Below are 21,448 nucleotides of genomic sequence, written 5' to 3' on the forward strand. Positions count from 1 at the left end.
GGTTCAAATTCTTACAAAAGCACCAAATTTGGCCCAGATGTTGCCAATGCCATACTCTTTCGATTTTTGACGGGCGCCAAGACTGGCGCCCCCCCCCCCGGGGGCCCCATATTGGCGAAATACTAAATGGCCGCCACCCAGATTAGAGGAAAATCAGTTAAATAACCAAAAGGGTTGGAATCATGTATGATACCACTTTTCAGGGGTTTTCGAGGTCGAGGAATCCAATTATGATGTTATTTTGATGATTCGAGGTCAAGGTCAACCCTCAAGGTCATCTTAAAGGTCATTTTTGAGTCAAACATGTCGGTTTTTGAGTTTTTTGTCAAGATTTACACGAGGTTCACCATTTTATGTTTCTGCGTTGGGTAATCGAACTCTGACCTTATTTTTGACAATTAGAGGAAATATTTACATGTCCATTTCCTAATTTTCAGGCATATGCAGTTCATCAGTCTAATTACAAAGGTACGGATTTTGATGTTTTATGAACTGTATGCCATATCCTTGTGTTTAATTTTTGTGCGATCATGATCCGGGTTCATGTATACATGTCATAAATATGACGTCATAGGTCATGTGACCTGGCGGCCATATTTGATTTTATGAAAACCTTAAAAATGGATCCCTGCCTTCATTTTTCGATCGATTCATTTTGAACTTTGACCGCTTATAGTACGCCATGTGATTGGATGCATATCCTAATTATGACGTCATAGGTCAGGTGACATGGCGGGATGGACCGGTATGGTCCCCGGATCATACCGCCCTTGGCGCCCGTCAAAAATCGAAAGAGTATGGCATGGGCAACATCTTGCCCAAATTTGATGCTTTTGGAAGAATTTGAACCAAAATATCCCTGAGGGCCCTGACTAATAGGATCAGCATAACCTCAACTTGTGTATAGGGGTGTTTTGTCGTTGCCGGTGGTCTTGGAGAGGGGGACGTGGTGAAACAAATTCTCTATGTAAATTTGTATCGTGAAGCGCCACTTACAGGTGGGAGAGGGTATTACAAGTCACACCCTGTTCCTGTCACCCTGTTACAGTGCAGTGTCCAGTACAGTGAGAAGTTTTGAATTATACAGCGAGAGGTATTTTGAGTTGCACATTTGAACAAGCATTCTGAGTATTGCGTTGCAATACATGTCCCCTACCGGCAGTCTGTCGTCTGGAAAACTGTTGGGGAAATTACCAAAGTTCAAAGTGCCATAACTTTGTCAAAAATGATCGAAACGTCGTGAAGTTCGAACTTGATCTGTAACTTACCATAAGGAAACCATGTACCAAGTTTGAAATTATTTGCATTAATAGTTTAGAAACAAAGTCCGGAAAACTTTTTTTGAATGACGGACTGACGGACGGACAGACGGAAGGACGGAGTGCAAACCTATAGTCCCCTCCGGTGTACACCGGTAGGGGACTAATAAGGATAATAACACAACCCGCTGGCTGCTCGTGTCGGGAGCCGGTGCTTCTAATTGTAGGTAACACAAGTGACCCATAAAGGGCAGTCAATCATTAAATCACACAAATGTGCAAAAAAAAGTAATAATTATTCAATGACAAACAGAGCATCAATGAATAACGAGATAAAGTCACTTCCTGAGAGTGAAACGACTTTACAATGGGCAAGAAGGGAAGACGGATGATTAGACTAAGGGTGTGACAGGAAGGGTTCCTTTCCTGCAGTCAAGAGAGACTGGGTTGGAACAAAACAACACAATTATTTGAGGTACAGCGTCACAATGTTGGAGTATAATTTGGGGTCAACAGGTCACAGAACAAATCCATGATCATATTAGGTGACACAGAGTTGTTATTGAAGGTCTCAAGTTGATCTCACTGTGCAAATTAACCGAGCTGATCAATGTGTCGATGTAATCCAAACGTCCGACTTGGACCGACTATTGGTGAAAGATTTGAAATTAGATTTGGGCACAATGGCTCGAGGACGAACAAACACATCAAACTGAGGATGTAACTACAAGTAGCAGGAAGAATAGAGGGCCATTTGAGGAAAGAGCGAAAGAAGAGAAAAGTTGCACATAGAGAAAACAAAAGAATCAAATAAGATAAAGAAGGATTTAAAAGAAAAAAAGTTGTGTGTGTGTGTGTGCATGTGTGTGTGTGTGTGTGTGTGTGTGTGTGTGTCCGTGTGTGTCTGTGTGTGTGTGTGTTTGTGTGTGTGTGTGTCTGTGTGTGCTTGTCTGTGTGTGTGTCTGTGTGTGTGTGTGTGTGTGTGTGTGTGTGTGTGTCTGTGTCTGTGTGTGTGTGTCTGTGTGTGTGTGTGTGTGTCTTTGTGCGTGTGCGGTCATTAGGTTTGTGGGTGTGTATATGCGGTATAATTCCCCTTGCTAACAGCCTCCTCCCTTCCTCCCCTCACCTTTCTCTCTTATTTTACTCCTCCTCCCCCTTCTGTTACTCTTCCACCCCTCTCTGTCTCTCCCTCACCCCTCTCTGTCTCTCTCGCACTCATCTCTATCTCTTTCCTCCCATCTTTGTATCTCAGACCCCTCCCCATCTCTCCCCCGCCCCTCTCTGTCCCTCCCCCGCCCATCTCTGTCTCTCCCTCGCCCATCTCTGTCTCTCCCTCGCCCATCTCTGTCTCTCCCTCGCCCATCTCTGTCTCTTCCACACCGATCTCTGTCTCTCCCTTGCCCACCTCTGTCTTTCCCTCGCCCATCTCTGTCTCTCCCTCACCCATCTCTGTCTCTCCCTCACCCATCTCTGTCTCTCCCTTGCCCATCTCTGTCTCTCCCTCACCCATCTCTGTCTCTCCCTTGCCCATCTCTGTCTCACCCCCACCCCTCTATATCTCTCCCCCTCCCATCTCTGTGTCTTCCTCCTCCCCCTACACTCCTCTTCCCTCCACCTCCCTTCCCCTCCGCCCCCTCCTCTTCCCCCTCCTCTTCCCCCTCCCCCCTTCCAACATCCTCCCCACACCTATCCCCTCCTCTCTCTCCCCCCACTCTCTTAATATTCCCATCACAAAATGCCTCTGCATTACCCGGCTACGCCGAGCACCTTTGCTAGTAATATAATAAAAAGGACCGAAAGCAGTAAAGAGAGTAATTGCAAAGTTTGTAGACTGGAAAAGAAAAGGATTGTGCGTGTCCTTTAAGGAAATTCCCTTTGTGACCACACGCCACCTCACTCACACTCACGAGTGTGCGTCACACACACCAAAATGCCAGGTTAATGTTTGTGTGCCAGAAGAAGTTTGAAAAGAAAGAAAGCAAGAACGTAAAAGGCCAAAAGCCTCTGTAGGGAAAAAGGACAACAAAAGGATGACAACAACTGCCAACTTCATTTAAAATCCAAAACGTTGGTCACCCAAAATGTAATGGGGGCAGCAGACATACTTAGGCCTGAAATGTTCCCAGCAGGATTTCCAATTCTTGCGGAGTGAATCAGTGCAATGCTTGTTCAAGGTCAATAGTTTGAGTTTGATTATATTATTTTTCTGGCAAAGATCAAGCTGAATAAGAAATTATGATGTGCATAAACCCCCTTCCCCTCCTAACTATCCCACTCCCCCCTCCCTACCTCTCACCTGTTTCTTGGCTCACTATGACTTTTAAATAAGTTGCAGGTGAACGACCATGCTGTATAATATGCAATTTCGATGTCACCTCATTTCTTCTCTGGTCTAGTGTTCGAGAATAATCCTTCATGGAGGCAAATGGGTGTGCTGTATAGGTTATGGATAACGTGGTTGTCGCTACACTCAAACCGCAGAGTGATTTTAACTTGGGTAACAGCGGGTCTGTCTGTCAGTCGAACATGTAAAAATAAATTAAAAATAGCCCCGAGTGGGCTGACTGTCATCTCTTGAGGTTGTATTTCAGACCTCTGTTGATTTGGGGGAACCCCCCCTGAGACCTTAACCCCTCCCCCCCATACACTCTGGGAGCCCCACTGATCCGCAACCAAAAATCTAAGACTCAGCAATCCTGCGGACCATCAAGTAGAAGGGCTGTATCGGGTTTTAGAGCAATCTCTAAACTCAGGTTAGGGTTAGACTTAGGGTTAGGCTTAGGGTTAGGTTGGTAAATAAGGGATGAGGATGGATCCGAAGTTTCAGGGGGTAACCCCCACCCTGGGCGCCCCCATGATCCGAAATCGAAAAGTGGAAACCCGAGCAATTGTGTGGGATACTGAGTTGTTAGGGTTAGGGTTAGGGTTAGGGTTAGGGTTAGGTTGGTGAATAAGGGATGAGGATGGATCCGAAGTTTCAGGGGGTAACCCCCACCCTGGGAGCCCCCGTGATCCGAAATCGAAAAGTGGAAACCCGAGCAATTGTGTGGGATACTGAGTTGTTAGGGTTAGGGTTAGGGTTAGGGTTAAGATTAGGGTTAGGGTTAGGTTGGTGAATAAGGGATGAGGATGGATCCAAAGTTTCAGGGGGTAACCCCCACCCTGGGAGCCCCCATGATCCGAAATCGAAAAGTGGAAACCTGAGCAATTGTGTGGGATACTGAGTTGTATTCATGTGTCAAGTTTCAGAACAATCATCTGGGGATAAGGAAGGAGAAGCAAACATAGCAAAAAGTTAACAAAGGACCAGATGGATGGACGGACATCCGGACATCACGACCCATTTTATAAGTTCATCTCTTCGAGATCGAGATAAGATGGCCTAATAATAAATATTTAAATCATGAGACATCAGGATGTTCACCCCAAGCACACAAAGAGGAAAGTGGAGTTAAGCAATTGGTTCACTTCTGTCTATCTGTCTGTCCGTCCGTCCGTCCGTCTACAAATGTCAGTTTCTGATTGAGGAACGACTTGATTTCAATTGAATGTATTATTTCGAACATGAATTCGAACATTAATTGGAAAATGAACCTGTAGTTTAACAGTACTTTGGCTCTGAATTTGTCCAGATCACGGATGCGCAGAGAGGAGCAAGATAATTTTTTAGTGTCTGTCTGTCCGTCTGTCAGTAAAAAAAAATTGAAAATCATTCCAAACAGGAAAGTTACTGTTTTTAAGGACGTCATAATGGACATATACACCAGGCACGAACAACGAATGTAACGTGTTAAATAAGGTGGTGTCAAAGACAGTGTCATGAGCGGTAAACTCCCGAGTGTTTTTTTCTACAACTTTTAAAACTTTTACCTTAGTTAAACTAGTATGCCCTATGGGAGTGGCAAGAAGGGTCATGTTATTATCTTCTTTGGGGTATATAGATTACAGTAGATCTTGGCTCGGGTCCGTTTGTGTGTAGTTCACATGATAAGCATAGAATGGCTCAATGACGTCAGAATTCCTCCAGATTTTTCAGTTTTGTGTTAAACAGCAGTAGCGACTGTTTAAAAAAGTAATCAATCATACGTGGTTGGGGTTTATAATGTTTGTTTTTTTTACTTATGGAAGGTTTGCATTTGCACCACGATAAGCCACAATAAGCTTTTTATACACGTTAACACGGATTTTGACAAAGGCGGAAACCCCCTTGGGGAGGGGATCAAATGAATTTGCAACAACCTCCATCGTGTGACCTTTAGTCCTCCTGTCAAGTTTGGATGAGATTGGATCAGTAACGACCGAATGTATCCGTTCCGATGGGGAGACACCAAATTGCGTATTTTAGCATGATTGAATTGCAGACTTGAACACTGTAGAACACAAATTGCCCTTTTGACACTTTCAAAACCCTTTCGTTTAGCAGTACCTGGGAAAAATACAACGGCATTTTCCGTCAATCAAATTTGCCGCTCGTAGACCCCGCCCACGTCCTTGCTTCTCAAGACAGCGCCAAATAAGGTGTTCCATTAACTCTCCAGTTTCATGATGTAAAGATGTGGACATCTGCTGGAAGCCGGTCTTGCCGCTGGTCCAGCATCCTCACATTGTTGTGTAGGGCCTACAATGCAGTTATGATACTGAGGATGCAAAATTGTCATGCGTGGAGGGAAGAACGGTGGGCCAGGAGTTAAATTGATGACTTCCTGGATGAGACAAGTCAGAAGATAAAACTTTTAATGTTCCTACACACTTTTACAACTCTTTGCAACAAGTACAATGCATACATTGAAAGCCAAATTCAGACTCGGCAACAAAGTGAACCAACATCCCCAGGCCCTCTCCCTCTCCCTTACCTATCCTGCCTCCCCCCAGGCCCTCTCCCTCCCACACATCTCCCGATGTCCCTGCTCTCAAATGTTGTGTTTGTGTGCTTCCTCCCTTCTGTCCCCATCTTGTCGACCGCTCCCCTTTTTATATACTTTGTTTGTTTGATTTTTTTTTTTTTTTTTTGTATACTGAATCGAGGCTCGTGAAAGAGCTAACACTTACTTCACAAACAAATCAACCAGACAAACAAAATATATAAAAAGAGGGAGCGGAAGACAAGAGAATGGGAAGCACGCAAACACTTGAGAGCACACAACATTTAAGAGCAGGGAGATGTGTGGGAGGGAGAGGGCTTGGGGGGAGAAGGCGTGGGAAGGGGGGGGGGGGGGGGGGAGGGAGAAGTATAAAACACAAGGACACCAAGGACTTCCTGGACAAAAGTTGGTATTTCAAAAAGTGTATCTGGGGTGAAATTATCGGGGATAGAAAAGATCAAGGTTTTGGATGTGGGAAGATAAGAGATGGTGGTGAACAGCTGTTTTAAAGACCTGGAGGGTGGAGTGGGATTGAAGGGAGTGTGGGAGTTTGTTCCAGAGGCGGGAGAAAAGAGGAATGAAGGAGTGAAGATGAGCAGAGAGTCTTGATTTTGGCAGTTTAACCATAAGAGGGTTGCAGGCAGATCTTGTGCGACCTGCAGGAATATTTGCGGGACAGAGTCCAGAGAGAGCTGGGGGGGCAAGGCCAGAGAGGAGTCGGTAGAAGACGGAAAGACCACCTACCTGCCTGCGGTGAGTAAGTGAAAGACCCTCAGAGTTAGCTTCATCACGGGAGATTCCAATGATTCTGAACGCTTTGGTTTCAACAGCGTGAAGACGAGCTAGGTGTGAGGCAGGAGCACCAGCCCATAGGGGAGAACAGTATTCCATAGAGCTGCGGATGAAAGCCTTGTACGTGGTGAGGAGCTCATGTGTGCCAAGGAAGGACTTCGCACGACGGAGGATGCCCAGTCGGCGACTGGCTTTGGAGGCCAGATTTGAAATGTGGTTTTCACAGGAAAGATCATGGCAAATAGTGAGACCCAAAAGTTTGAGTGTTAGACCAATATTGTTTGATAAATGTTCGCTCTTTCACGAGCCTCGACTCTGCATACAAAAAAAAAAAAAAAACAAAAAAAAAACAGGCCATCAAAAATATGAAGCATTCAGTTATCGAAGGATGGCAACTTTATTACCTCCGCCACCGAAGGTGGATGGAGGTTATGTTTTCACCCCTGTCTGTTTGTCTGTCTGTCTGTGTTTGTGAACAGAATCTCTCAAAAAGTTGTGGACGGATTCGGCGGTAATTTGGCAGAGATTTAGCGTACTTGAGAAGCACGAAATGATTCGATTTTGGTGAAGATCCAGATTCGGATTCGGCTAGTAAACTTTTAAAGTGATTCTTGCGAACTCGATTATTATACAACAAAAAAAGATTGGTCTTCACCATTGGGAGATAGGGCCAAAAACGATACATAGCAGGATATCTCAAAAAGTTGTGCACTGATTTGGACGAAACTTGGTGAACCGGTTGGGTGTCTGACAAGGACGAATAGATTCGATTTTGGTGAAAATCTGAACATGGATTCGATACGGAAATTATTTAATTTTCAAGTGATTCTTCACCATTGAGAGATCGGGCAAAAAACGATACATAACAGGATATTAAAAAAAGTTATGGACGAGTTATGTATAAACTTGGTGGACGAGGTGGCTTGGTGACAAGAACAAGCCGATTAGATTCTAGTTCAGGTCCGAATCCAGATCCGGTCTATCAGTGGGATACAAAACATAAACTGTTCAGCCAGGTGGAGGTGTGCGCTCTACTGAGTGCCTTTTTATTGTTCCAATCTTTGTTTGTTCATTTTCATGTGATTGTTGGAACAGATGGTTGCCTGTCGCAAACACCTGCCGCAGCCGCTCTCATCGGAAAGGCTCCATGCTCACCTCCACTCATCGATTCCTCGATTCTCTCACCTATGGAGCCAACTTCCTCAATCTGTTCAATCCTATTGTTCCCTTCAGGGATTCAAGATGACTGTTCACCCCCACCTCGGATCATCTCCCATCTACACTCATGTTCTGTTTTTACCCATACACCCCTTCATTTCCAGATTATTGTTTTCACCCTCTTTTTCATATTTTGTCTTTCTTGGACTTTTAAGTGTGAATACGTGTCTTTCATACACTAAAAGATAAGTTCCAGGCAGATGACCATTTGCATATTGTGTCCAGCTCAGCAGAGACGGAAGCTGTCAAAGTTGCCTGGTGGATGGGTATCGGTATAACCCTCTTCAGCACAGAGAGTACTGTCCCATGAATCGATACAATGGATTGTCCGGTGATGAAGACATGTGAACTACGTATGTCAAAAACAGGATTGGTCCCAAAACACTACCTTGAAGGACACCAGCCTCCACAGGTACAGACCGGGATATAATTCCATGCAAAGCAAGCTGCTGCTTGTGAGTGGCTGAGTTCACAGGAAATCGGATAGCCAGTCTCGGAGGGAGCCCTGGATAGCATTCACGGACAGTTTGGAAGTCAGCGCAATGTACGAGAGAGAATCGAATGCATGGGAGATGTCCATTGAATCAAGGACCACGGACCACGACAAGGACCACGATCCTTGGTACAGGATCTTTGAGAGTGAACCGCGAGATTGTCGAGGCTTGGTACTCGGATAAAAACTCCATCAATCGACACATCGACTTACACACGACATACATAGCACTACACAATCAATTACAACGTCAAAAACGGCAGAGTCATTTGAATGCAGTGAAGCCCTGTGATTGGCAAGGACTTGGACCAATCCATGATATGAACCGTTCCCAACGGAACTTAATGGTTAACACCACACTCAACGCCTCTGAGGAAGACAACTAGTTTGTTCTTGAAACGTCAGGCTGTTAATAAAGAATTTTTTAATTATTTTACTGCTCAGTGTGCTATTATTTACAATATGAATACTGAGCTACAAATATTTCGACATGCACGTATATATATTGTTGCGGATATGGCATTTGGCCTCCATATCCGCTTGTAAATATTCCCCTATTTCCCCAATACTCCCCAACTATCCCCAATCCCCCATTCCCTAGTCCCATTGTCTGTAAACAACACTCTGTAGAACCGACCTTCCCCTTTTTCCCCCATTAAATGTCGTGCCCAGGTCCACCGCATCTCACGTAGACAACTTTCGGACATCTTGCTAGTTATTCTTAGTCTATGTCAGTTAAGGACTCGTTTCCATTAATTCTGACTCTTCGTTGCACCAGAATGTGATTGTATGGCACCAATAGTGAGTTTAGGACCTCCCCATACCTCCTCCCATCTTCCCCATGCAACAACAACAACTACAACAACAACTACAACAACAGAGGGGGGCGGCGCGCGCGGGGAGTGTGCGTCCTCACTCCGGCTCGGTTAGCCGCCATTACCCATGTGCGCCGACGGGGTTACCACGAAGGGGCTGCCTGTCGGCCCCTCGTCAAGGGCGGAGCCGGTAACCCCCCACACCCAATGAGAAGCAACGGGCCGATTCCATCTGGGGCGGAGCTAACGAGCCGAGGGCGTGTCACTCCCCGCCGGATATACGCGACGACTAACCGGATGTGAGGTCAGATGCGCCCCGAGCTTGAAGAAGAGACAAGTCGCGACCTCCGAGCGCTGAGCGACCTCCCCGCATCTACTGGACCGGACCGGGTCGATTCTGCCTTGAGCCAAGAGTGCACCTTGAGCCATCGACTACCCGCTTTCCTCGCCATCAATCCCCGTGTGAGTCAGTTTTGTCCTGTTTATCTGTCGTCTGTCGGGGCTACTATAAGACCGTAATTAAGTGCCTACCTTACTATGCTGTCTCTCTCATCCCTGTAATCTGACCTTCCGCAATATTATAACCTCCTCCGGAGGTCTTGAGAACTGAACCCTTGGTGTCGTGTCATTTTAACCCAGCCGTTGTGTCCTTTCCTTCATTGATTTAGCATAGCGCGATTCGGCCAACGTTCGAGTGTAATCGGGTAACCTGTGCGAACACGGCGGCCATTCCGCTCGGTCAAGCAACATCTAAGTCGTGTCCGTAACAATTGGTGTCAGGAGTGTCGGATTCGGACCTGGGACTAAATTTATTAGGCCCAAATTTTGGAACACCAATTGTACCACTAGGGTAACAATTGGTGTTGGGAGGTAGAATTCGATCCGGAGCGCGTTTTACGCGCTCGAAATTATAACGGCGAAATTTGATTGTGTTTTACGAAAATAAAAACCCGAATTTTGAAAGTCGCGCTATGGCGGATCAAGACAGCTGGGTTCCGGTAGAGGAGAGTGAGGCAGGGTCGGTCCAGGACCAAATTGAGGGACGTGAGGAGAGCGAAGCAGTGAGGGTAGCAGACGCACAAAATAGCGTCGTTGCGCCCGACGTAGCGGGCGCGCAAAATGGCGCCTCGCTGGTCACCGCGCCCGCGACCGTGGCAGCGCCCCTGGTGGATTCGAACCTTTTCCTCCTGCAAATGAGGGCCCTTATGGAACAAATGGGTGAGCGATTGGAGGGCCAAATGGGGGTAATGGGGAACCGGATGGATGCTCAGAGTGAGCAATTGGGGGTAATGGGAAACCAAATGGGGGTAATGAGGGACGAAGCGAGGGGTACTGGTGAGGGATTAGACAATAATTTTAAGGGATTAGACAATAATTTTAAGGGATTAGACAAGAAATTTGGGAAATTAGACGATAGATTAGGGGAAATACAGGAGGGGTTAATGGGGGTAGAAAACAGAATGGCCGCTCAAGAGAATCAAATGGAAGGGATGCAAAAGGGGTTAGAGGGGTTAGAAAACAGGATGGAAGGCAAATTGAGGGACATGAGGGACCAAGCGGAAAGGGAAGTTAAACAAATGAGGCAGCAGATAGAGGGGGTCAGAATGGGGGTAGAAACCAAACTGGATGCTCACAGGGAGGAAATGGAGCAGATGAGGGTGGCATCTGGGCAGGAGATGCAAGTGATGGGAGAGGAGATCAGAAGAGGGGTGAGTGAGGAGGTCGGAGGAGTGCGCGAGGAGGTGAGGCACTGTAAGGAGCACATGGAGAAGGAGGTGAGAAAGGGGACTGTAAAGTTACAAGGGGGCATAGAGGACCTGACGCAGGAGGTGGAGCAGCTGACGGTGGGACAAAAGGAGTTGGGGGACCAGGTAAAGAAGAACACAGCGGTAATAGGAGGGTTAAAAGCGACACAAAATGACCTAAAAAATGACTTGGTAGCGACGAAGAGGGAATGTCAGATGGTACGTGAGGGACTGACAACGAGGTTGGACGAGGTGATAGAGGTAATGGAGACGAAGGACCGACAGGTGAGGACGCACATGGAAACGGTCAAGGTAGCCTTGGAGGACGAGCTTGAGGAGACGTACCGGGGAATAAAAGAGGTGAAGCAGAAATTAGAAGAAGTGGAAGAAGGGGTGAGCGAAATTAAGAAGCGACGGAGAGGGGATAAGAAAGAGATAAAAGAGGAGATAAAAGAATTGGTCCAAAGTCTGTGTTTGGATCGTGATGATGTGCTCATTAACCGGATGAGGGATTCGCAGGTGATGGAGGAGAAGCGAAGAGGAAGAGGACCCGGTGTAAGTGGTGACCAATATGGTCGTGCGTATGATGCGCCAGGGGATTTAAGAAGCTTGGGGGTCGAGATGGACCCGGGTGTTCGTGAGAGGCCGTTGGTGAAGTGTGCGACAGGTCTGGTGTGCGAAAAAGGAGGTGTGCGAGAAAGTCCGACTCTGGGGTGTGTGAGGAAAAAGTGCGTGCCAAGGAGTGAGGGTGCTGGCGAGAGTGAGTCGGTCGTAGCGCGTGTGCGAGGGAGCACATGGAAGCGCGGTGTGGTAAGTGTTACAGAGGGTGTGACGGGAGAGTGTGCGCGAGAGTGTGCGCGAGAAAGGTGTGTGACGGACAGGTGCATGAGGAAAGAGTGCGCTGTCAAAGGCAAGGAAGAATGCACACCTGTGGTGAGTGTTACAGAGGGTGTAACGGGAGACTGTGCGCGAGAAAGGTGTGTGACGGACAGGTGCATGAGGAAAGAGTGCGCTGTCAAGAGTAAGGGTGAGTGCGCTGTCAAGAATGGAGGTGAGAGTAGTGAGAGTGACAAGGAGAGTGAGTTGGTTGTGACAGGTGAGCGAGGATGTACACCTGGGATGGAAGGATGCACACCTGGAATGGTAGAGCGTGAGTGGGAATGCACGCTGGAGTTGGTGGTGAGGCACGTGGTTGGGTGTGCGAATGAGAGCACACCTGTGATTGTCACAGAGGAGGTGACCGAAGCGGGGGCGCGAAGAGGTGTGTTGGTGAGGTGTGCGACCAACGAATGTGTGCCAAAGTGTTCGGTGGTCAGGTGTGTGACCAAGGCTGTGAGTGGAATGAGGGTACCTGGGTGTGTAAGGAAAGGTACGAGGAGCATGGAAACGGCTGGATGTGTGAGCAAGGAACGGGCTGCGGGGTGTAAGCGTCCAGGTGAAGCATCGACGGTAACAGGTTTAGAGGTTAGAGCGACTTTTAGCCGAATCGGGCCCTCGGTGCGTGCTGGGCCTCGCTTTGAACGGCCGCGTCCGTGCTCCACGAGGCGGAGCGGGCAGCCCGATAGAAAGGGTCGTCATGGCGACCACTTTTTGTTGAGGCAGTCCGGCAGGTCGAGATCGGGACATTGGATGGCTCCACGCCGAGATGGTGCGTGGGATCTCGGCCCGGGTAAACCCCCGTCCCTGCACCGAGTGCCGGACGCATCCAGCCGCTGGCACCAAACAACCCGCATTCATGGCTTGGTTGTACGAAGCCGGGCTTTGGACAGGAATTGGCGCACCGAGAGGCATTAGTGAGTAGACTGGGTGATGAGGTTAGTGTTTTGGACCCAAAATTAGAGAAAAACAAAATTTGATGATTGGCAAGGGATTGGCAGTAGTGATTGGCAGATGATGGGTAGTGATTGGCAAATTTTTGATTTGTTGCAATTTGATGTGCAAAATTGGTAGTGAGCGATGGGCCCGGTGGGTAAGGGGGGCATCCCTGCCACCCTTCCCATAGTGGGGCAAATGCGCAATAGCTTATGGGGTGTATGGCAGTGAAAACTAGCCCGGGTGGGTTAGGTTCTATTGTAGGGATCTAGCGAAGATGACAGTAGGTAACGTTAAGGTTAGTAAGTGACTGATACCTGTAGTGGGGACGCAGGTAGATTAGGTGGATGATAATGACGAGGGAGCGCAATAGTTTAAAGGGACGACTGGGAAGCGCAAGTTTCAGAAGGGAGTAGTTAGATGAGATGATGCTGTGTGAGAACTGGACAGGTGTGTGGAGCAGTGTGGAGCAGTGTATGAGTAGTGAGTGTTGTTGATCAGCGCGAATGCGCTTGGGGAGAGAAGGGTGCAGGCGGCACCAAGAATGAGAGCACAGGTGTGCAAGTACAGGTGTGTGGAGAGAGTTGGAGTAAGTGGTACGGAGTGGTGTGCATGGTGCGAAGGTGTGAATGGGGGAAGAGTGGACCCCCATCACGGATACCCGGGGCGGGTAGTGTAAGTGTTAGGTAGAGGGTACAGGTAAATTGTGGTTGGATATTGGCATCTGTGGTGCGGGTGACAGAATGGTATTGTGGTTGGGTGCATTAGTGTTGTGGAAATGGCTGGGCGTGTAGCCTGTTAGTGTGTGTAGTTGGTTGGGCACTCCACCACTGTGAGGATATCGGCCAGGTGAGGCCGCAGGTGGGCTCTGGGAGCCGGTAGTTGTGAGTGGGTGCCTGAGGATCCCGGGTGTGGATCGGGCAGCCCAGTGCCAGAGAGGGCCCCGAGTGGGGAGAGCGCCAGAGGGCCTTCCCCAGGTAGTTAGGTTAGGGTAAGGAGCAGGTAAGCTCGGAGGCAACAGCAGTGGTGGGGGTGTGCAGGTGGGTAGACCCGCTGGGAGAGGTACACGCCACAGCCCAGAAATTGTGCGAGGGCACCGGGAGATGAATCGGGGGAGTGAGACCCCAAATTGAAAAGCACCACGGTTTGCTCAATGGGAATTGGTTTTTAGAACCCATAGTGTAAGAGGGCCAATGGTTTGGCAGGAGAAAGACCCCGGGTAGTGTAAAGTTGTTAAAGTCATTTAGGAAATAGTTAGGATTGATGAACCTGTCGCACCATACGCAGCCACTTACCTGTGGTGATGATGACTCCACACCTGTGTTTTCTTTGTTCTGTTGCAGGAAATGAGAATTGCTGTGTGGATTGGTGAGACGCATCACGACGTGGATGAGACATTGGGGTGATTCCATCTCTCCCTCCTTAGGAGGGACTGATGATGAATTGGTGATGGCAAATTTTGATGTTGAGTTGGAGATGGCAAATTTTGATGAGAGTTGGAAATAGCAAATTTGATTGGTTAGGAGGGAGAGAAGACGAATTTGGTTTATGGGAGGAACGGGGAAGACAGTAGGGACGTTTGTTGATTAGTAAAATAGATGTTTATGGGTAGTGTTGTGTTTTGTGGATACAGTAAGGGGTAAGGGAGGGGCCATGTAGGTTACCTGGTGGGGGGGGGGGGGGGGAGCGTACGGTAGGAACGTACCTGTCTCACCTGGTTCCCATGTGCCCCTAGTGTGCATTACCTTGTGTTGCGTGCACTTTTGCGCCCTTACCACCTTACTCACTTGTCTTTTCTTTTGTCTCCCACCTCCGAGGATCTGGCTTTGGGGCAGAGAGAGAGGAGAGAGAGGGGCTGGCTCCGCAGTTGTGGGCCTGCACTTTCGCTGCTTGCTGCCTGGATCGATACACCATATGGACCGCAATTTTGGTGGCCACCCACAATGGACCGCAGTTCTTTTGCGGCCAAGCACCACCCGTGGATGGACCTGTGGGTCAACGTGGCACCTATGCCAAACAGGTGAACCACTAAGAGTTGGCCCCCTGACGGCCACAATAAAGAAATGGACGCGGTTGGCGCCTTTCTTTATTTTTGAAAGCAGTAAGAAGGCCAAGTGCACCACACGAAGGCAAGACCAGCGGCAGACCATCGGCCGGCTGCGACACCACACCGTGATTTATAGACACTTTATTGGTGCACCGGATGGTGCTGACTGTACAGGATGGGGTGGTGCTTTTGGTGCTTGGATGGGGTGCTCTGCACATTATTAAAGGCCGTAAGGCCACAGAGCACTCGTGGGTTGGTGTATCGATGCTGGCATGCGTGCTCTCTCTATGCATAACATCTGCATGTGTCCCTCCAAAAACAGGTCCTGGATCGTAGTGTAAATAGCAGCGTAGTCTTGTAAATAATGCTCCCTACCGGCTGTATGTTTAGTTTGCGAATTCTTTCCGCGATTCGGTTATCCTGTGGGTGTGTTTCTGAGAGGAGAAGGGTGCAACGTCGCAGGGGGGCATATTTACTCATTTGTGAATATCTGTAAAACTGTCGCACTCAGGGTAGAGTTAATAGTAGAGGGAACTACATCTGAGTGCCACACTAAAATAGGTAAAAATTTATCGGGTCGGGACGCCCCGAGGGTAGAGAAGGGTGCAATGTTGCGGATATGGCATTTGGCCTCCATATCCGCTTGTAAATATTCCCCTATTTCCCCAATACTCCCCAACTATCCCCAATCCCCCATTCCCTAATCCCATTGTCTGTAAACAACACTCTGTAGAACCGACCTTCCCCTTTTTCCCCCATTAAATGTCGTGCCCAGGTCCACCGCATCTCACGTAGACAACTTTCGGACATCTTGCTAGTTATTCTTAGTCTATGTCAGTTAAGGACTCGTTTCCATTAATTCTGACTCTTCGTTGCACCAGAATGTGATTGTATGGCACCAATAGTGAGTTTAGGACCTCCCCATACCTCCTCCCATCTTCCCCATGCAACAACAACAACTACAACAACAACTACAACAACAGAGGGGGGCGGCGCGCGCGGGGAGTGTGCGTCCTCACTCCGGCTCGGTTAGCCGCCATTACCCATGTGCGCCGACGGGGTTACCACGAAGGGGCTGCCTGTCGGCCCCTCGTCAAGGGCGGAGCCGGTAACCCCCCGCACCCAATGAGAAGCAACGGGCCGATTCCATCTGGGGCGGAGCTAACGAGCCGAGGGCGTGTCACTCCCCGCCGGATATACGCGACGACTAACCGGATGTGAGGTCAGATGCGCCCCGAGCTTGAAGAAGAGACAAGTCGCGACCTCCGAGCGCTGAGTGACCTCCCCGCATCTACTGGACCGGACCGGGTCGATTCTGCCTTGAGCCAAGAGTGCACCTTGAGCCATCGACTACCCGCTTTCCTCGCCATCAATCCCCGTGTGAGTCAGTTTTGTCCTGTTTATCTGTCGTCTGTCGGGGCTACTATAAGACCGTAATTAAGTGCCTACCTTACTATGCTGTCTCTCTCATCCCTGTAATCTGACCTTCCGCAATATTATAACCTCCTCCGGAGGTCTTGAGAACTGAACCCTTGGTGTCGTGTCATTTTAACCCAGCCGTTGTGTCCTTTCCTTCATTGATTTAGCATAGCGCGATTCGGCCAACGTTCGAGTGTAATCGGGTAACCTGTGCGAACACGGCGGCCATTCCGCTCAGTCAAGCAACATCTAAGTCGTGTCCATAACAATATATATCTCGGCTTCACAATATAGCTCGGCTTCACGCTGTTGAAACCAAAGCGTTCAGAATCATTGGAATCTCCCACGATGAAGCTAACTCCGAGGGCCTTTCACTTACTCACCACAGGCAGGTTGGTGGTCTTTCTGTTTTCTACCGCCTCCTCTCCGGCCTTGCCCCCCCAGCTCTCTCTGGGCTCTGTCCCCCAATATTCCTACAGGTCGCACAAGATCTGCCAGCAACCCTCTGATGGTTAAACTGCCGAAATCTCGGCTCTCTGCTCACCTTCACTCCTTCATTCCTCTTTTCTCCCGCCTCTGGAACAAACTCCCTCACTCTCTTCAATCCCACTCCACCCTCCAGGTCTTTAAAGCAGCTATTCACCACCATCTCTGATCTTCCCCCATCCAAAACCTTGATCTTTTCTACCCCTGTTAATTCACCCCAGATCCACTTTTCTGAAATACCAACTTCTGTCCTGGAAGTCCTTGGTGTCCTTGTGTTTTATACTTCTCCCAGCCCCCCCCCCTCCGCCCTTCCTACGCCTCCTCCCCCCAAGCCCTCTCCCTCCCACAGTTCTCTCGATGTCCCTGCTCTCAAATGTTGTGTTTGTGTCCTTCCCCCTCTCTCCTCATCTTGTCTCCCGCTCCCCTTATTATATGTTTTATGTGTCTGTTTGATTTTTTGTGTGATTAATGTTAGCTCTTTCACGAGCCTCGATCTTGTATACAAATATATATATTGTGAGGAAAACCGCGAAAAAGGAGGAAATGGGGAAAACTGAGCAAATAGCTCAAGAAAACACAGTCTATAAACAGGAAAATGCTGCGCACATTCTCTACACGAACTCATGTTCATCAACACCGATATGGTCCCGAAGGAATGCAGCAACGGCTGTTACCAACTGCCGCAGAGTGCTCCTACCTGCCCCTGACAGACGTCACAGCTCGAGCCGGTCATGCACCACCCGCAAGGAAGGCGGTTGTAACCACCACCTTCCCATCCCTTCTGCGATGCCCCGAGGAAGACCCACAGGTGGACAGCTCGGTTCCCTCTTGTTTGTGTCACTTCCACTTTATATTTCGCCCTCTTATCACATTCATTCCCACTCCCACCTGTAGTGCCACGCCCACACCCACTTTCCACTCCCATTTCCACTTAATGACCCCTCCACTTTCGTGCAATGTTATTTAATTTTGATGCACAGTACTTTTTATGCAGCGTTGGTGCTGCCGATGCAGTTTGTGGGCTATGGTTATACTAGGTGGTTTGCCATTGCCTTCCCAGCGTATTAAACAAAGAGCAGCAGGTACCGTTTTGTAAGTCTTTGGTACAACCTGGCAGGGATTTGAACACCGACCCCTTGGACTCTCCAACCATGACACCACCCAGTCTGGTTACACCCAATATTATAAGTGGTGTTAACATAAACTTTAAAACATATGCTTTTTAAAACCCTTTGAAGATCCTTCTGTGTTATCAAATTCAACAGTGTACAAAAAGTACCTCTGACACCGAAGGTGGATGTACGTTATGTTTTCACCCCTGTCTGTTTGTTTATGAACAGGATATCTCAAAAAGTTGTGGACGGATTCGGACAAACTTTGTGGACAGGTTGGGTGTTAGACAAAGACGAATCAATTCAATTTTGGTTCAGGTCCGAATCCAGATCCGGCCTATCAATGGGATAGAATACGTGAACTGTTCAGCCTGGCGGAGGGAGGTTTGCGCTCTACCAAGTACCGTTCTATTTGACGACTGCGACAATATTAACGTATTTGTCAAATGATTTGACGACGGTTCTTTTGCTCAAGCAACCCCTACTCTACCTGAGCGAGTCTGCTTTGGATATCCCACCAGATGAAACAGTAACAAGACATCAATTGGAAGGTGACCCGAGGACATGGCGCAAGGGAATCCGCAATAAAATATGCCAAATAGAACGCCACTCGGTAGAGCGCATACTCCCGCCGTGGGTCAAGTTGGAATAGTACGATTTCACAAAAGTTGGAGGGAGTAGTTCAGTGACAACACAAGACAAGACAACACAAGACAGACATTGCACAGATATATATTTAGAATATATAGAAGATAATGTTAAAAAAAACAAGGCAATTTCACTTACATTTTCGGATTCAGCGTTCAACTCTATATAAGTGAGTGTATTTTGAGGCATGTGTGACTTCAAATAAAATTGTAAGCCAGGAAAACGTTCATTTCATTCCTTAGGGATACAACATGTAAAACTGGCCCAAACGTCAAAACTAAACTCGCTCATTTTAAGTCGCACAAGCTAATGCGACCACTCATTCTTCTGGGAAGAATCCCGTGCACATGCTTGTCACACTTATAACTCACCTAGGTCTTTATAAGTTCATCAAATACTGACACCGTGATTGACATTCCCTGAGGTAAATGTTGATGTCTTTTCTGAGGTAAAAAAAACAAACAAACAAAAAAAAAAAACAGTTTTAAAGCATTATACGTATCAAACGATACATTTTATGAAACGGGGAAACGGAATACACACTTTGGTGGTTTTAAAATGACAGAATATGTCTTTATTAGAAAGAAAAAAAATGAACATTGAAGACGACGCTGCTAAACAATACACTGCTCTAACGCATAACCACGAGTTCAAACTAAATTTACAACAAATATGAAAACTATTTTCATATCACAATGTTAAATATAGAATATATAGAAGATAATGTTTAAAAAAAAGAGCCCTATCTTCCAATGGTAAATAATCCTTCAAAAAATTCCTGGATCGGGAATAATATCCTGAGCTTCACCAAAAACTAATCAATTCTTCCTTATCCCAAGGGCAATCATCCCACCAACGTTCATCCAAATCCGTTCAGAACTTTTCCAGATATCTTGTTCACAACACACACACACACACACACACACACACACACACACACACACACACACACACACACACACACACACACACACACACGATCGAATGCATTACTCCCTGGCGGGAGTAATTAGCACGTTATGAGCTCAAATTATTCAGAAAGTTGTCCGAGTTTATTTGTTAGAAAGTCGTCATATACTTTGGAGTGTCTTTCCTCAAAGCAGAAAGTTTATTCGATAACGACTTATGTTTAATGGCCGATAACCCTCTGCCCCGTGCGACAGGTAGGCCCAGGTGGTTTGATAACTGTAAGTTAAAGAATTGTTGCAACAATTGTCCACAGTCGTTATATTATTTGACGAAAACAGTCCGCAGAATGAGAGGCAATTGCATTATTCCAGGTGGTCAACATGTTCTTGGGCAGATCAGAAAGGGCGAGAGCAAACTACACCTGAGGGAAATGCTGCGTGACTGCACCAGTGGCGTCCAGGGCAGTATGTCCGTTCCACCTGGTACGTTCATTCATTCATCCTGGTGAACAACGGACAGTCTCTCTCACCACAGATGGTAAGGCCCATCTGTGAGGGACAAAAATAAATGTTTGCAAATTGGAGTCCATCTTGAAGATCAGAAAGTAAATGTGTAAATAAACACATATATGTATATAAGTATGTATGTATATGTGCGTATGGACTCCTCCTATGCTCTTCCATCCAAAGAAAGCTGGATAAAGAAAGCTTGAACAGCTACACAAAGTAAGCCCTACTTTATTCACGGCGGGGTGTGGAGGAGGTGGGGCATCGAATTTTTGGACAAGTCTACCCTGGAGAGTCCCTGGGGTGGACTCGTCCATAAAGGTGACAATTAAATTCTCTTCCCGGTATGAGCCGCAATACAATCCTACAGGGAAACGTAGTGGACTGTAGCTCTGCTAAGCTCATCTACTATAAATTGATGAGGTGTGTGTGTGTGTGTGTGTGTTTGTGTGTGTGTTTGTATGTGTGTGTTTGTTTGTGTGTGTTTGTATGTGTGTGTGTGTGTGTGTGTGTGTGTGTGTTTGTGTGTGTGTGTGTGTGTGTGTGTGTGTGTGTGTGTGTGTATGTGTGTGTGTGTGTGTGTCATACTTTTTGTGTCTATTTATTATGTGCGTCTATTAATTAATTACGTACTATTCAAATGTACCTTTTAACCCTTTGGAAAACCCTTCAACACTTGAGACCCAAGAGACTGAGGTGTCCCAAAAGTCCCCAAAGACCCAAAATACCTTTTAAAATCTTAATGCTACAGCATACAATGACATTCTAGATGATTGTGTGCTTCCAACTGGCAACAGTTTTGTGGAAGGCCTTTCCTGTTTCATCATGACAATGACCCCGTGCACAAAGCGAGGTCTACACAGAAATGGTTTGTCGAGATCGGTGTGGAAGAACTTGACTGGCCTGCACAGAGCCCTGACCTCAACCCCATCGAACATCTTTGGGATGGATTGGAACGCCGACTGTGAGCCAGGCCTAATCGCCCAACATCAGTGCCGACATCACTAATGCTCTTGTGGCTGAATGGAAGCAAATCCCCGCAGTAATGTTGCAACATCCAGTGGAAAGCCTTCCCAGAAGAGTGGAGGCTGTTGTAGCAACAAAGGGGGGGGGGGACCCAACACCATGTTAATGCCCATGATTTTGGAATGAGATCTTCGATGTTCAGGTGTCCACATACTTTTGGTCATGTAGCGTATCTATCTATATATATATATATACTTCTGTATACTTCTTATGATTATGAAAAGAGAGCAGAGCTACAGTGATGGTGACATGTGTAGCGTGAGTGACTCGGGGGATCAGCTGTTCGGTTCAAGGATAAG

At 47.4% G+C, this 21,448-nt stretch overlaps 1 protein-coding gene across 4 annotated transcripts in view; it reads right to left on the reverse strand.

Annotated features, from left to right (window-relative positions):
- The window catches only part of FILIP1 (filamin A interacting protein 1), a 277,856-nt gene that overhangs the window by 247,469 nt on the left and 8,939 nt on the right, over positions 1-21,448 (reverse strand). For 2 of the 4 annotated variants that reach the window (XM_078768448.1, XM_068136274.2), the window contains exon 1: positions 17,646-17,804. The gene's annotated coding sequence lies outside the window, so the exon portion shown is untranslated. Of the gene's footprint in view, positions 1-17,645; positions 17,805-19,079; positions 19,152-20,038; positions 20,108-21,448 lie in introns of those variants that run through there. The other 2 variants (XM_078768449.1, XM_068136277.2) reach the window with 2 other exon arrangements.

The sequence above is a fragment of the Myxine glutinosa genome, chromosome 14 (genome assembly GCF_964187855.1).
Source record: "Myxine glutinosa chromosome 14, kmMyxGlut1.1, whole genome shotgun sequence".
NCBI classification, from domain to species: domain Eukaryota; kingdom Metazoa; phylum Chordata; class Myxini; order Myxiniformes; family Myxinidae; genus Myxine; species Myxine glutinosa.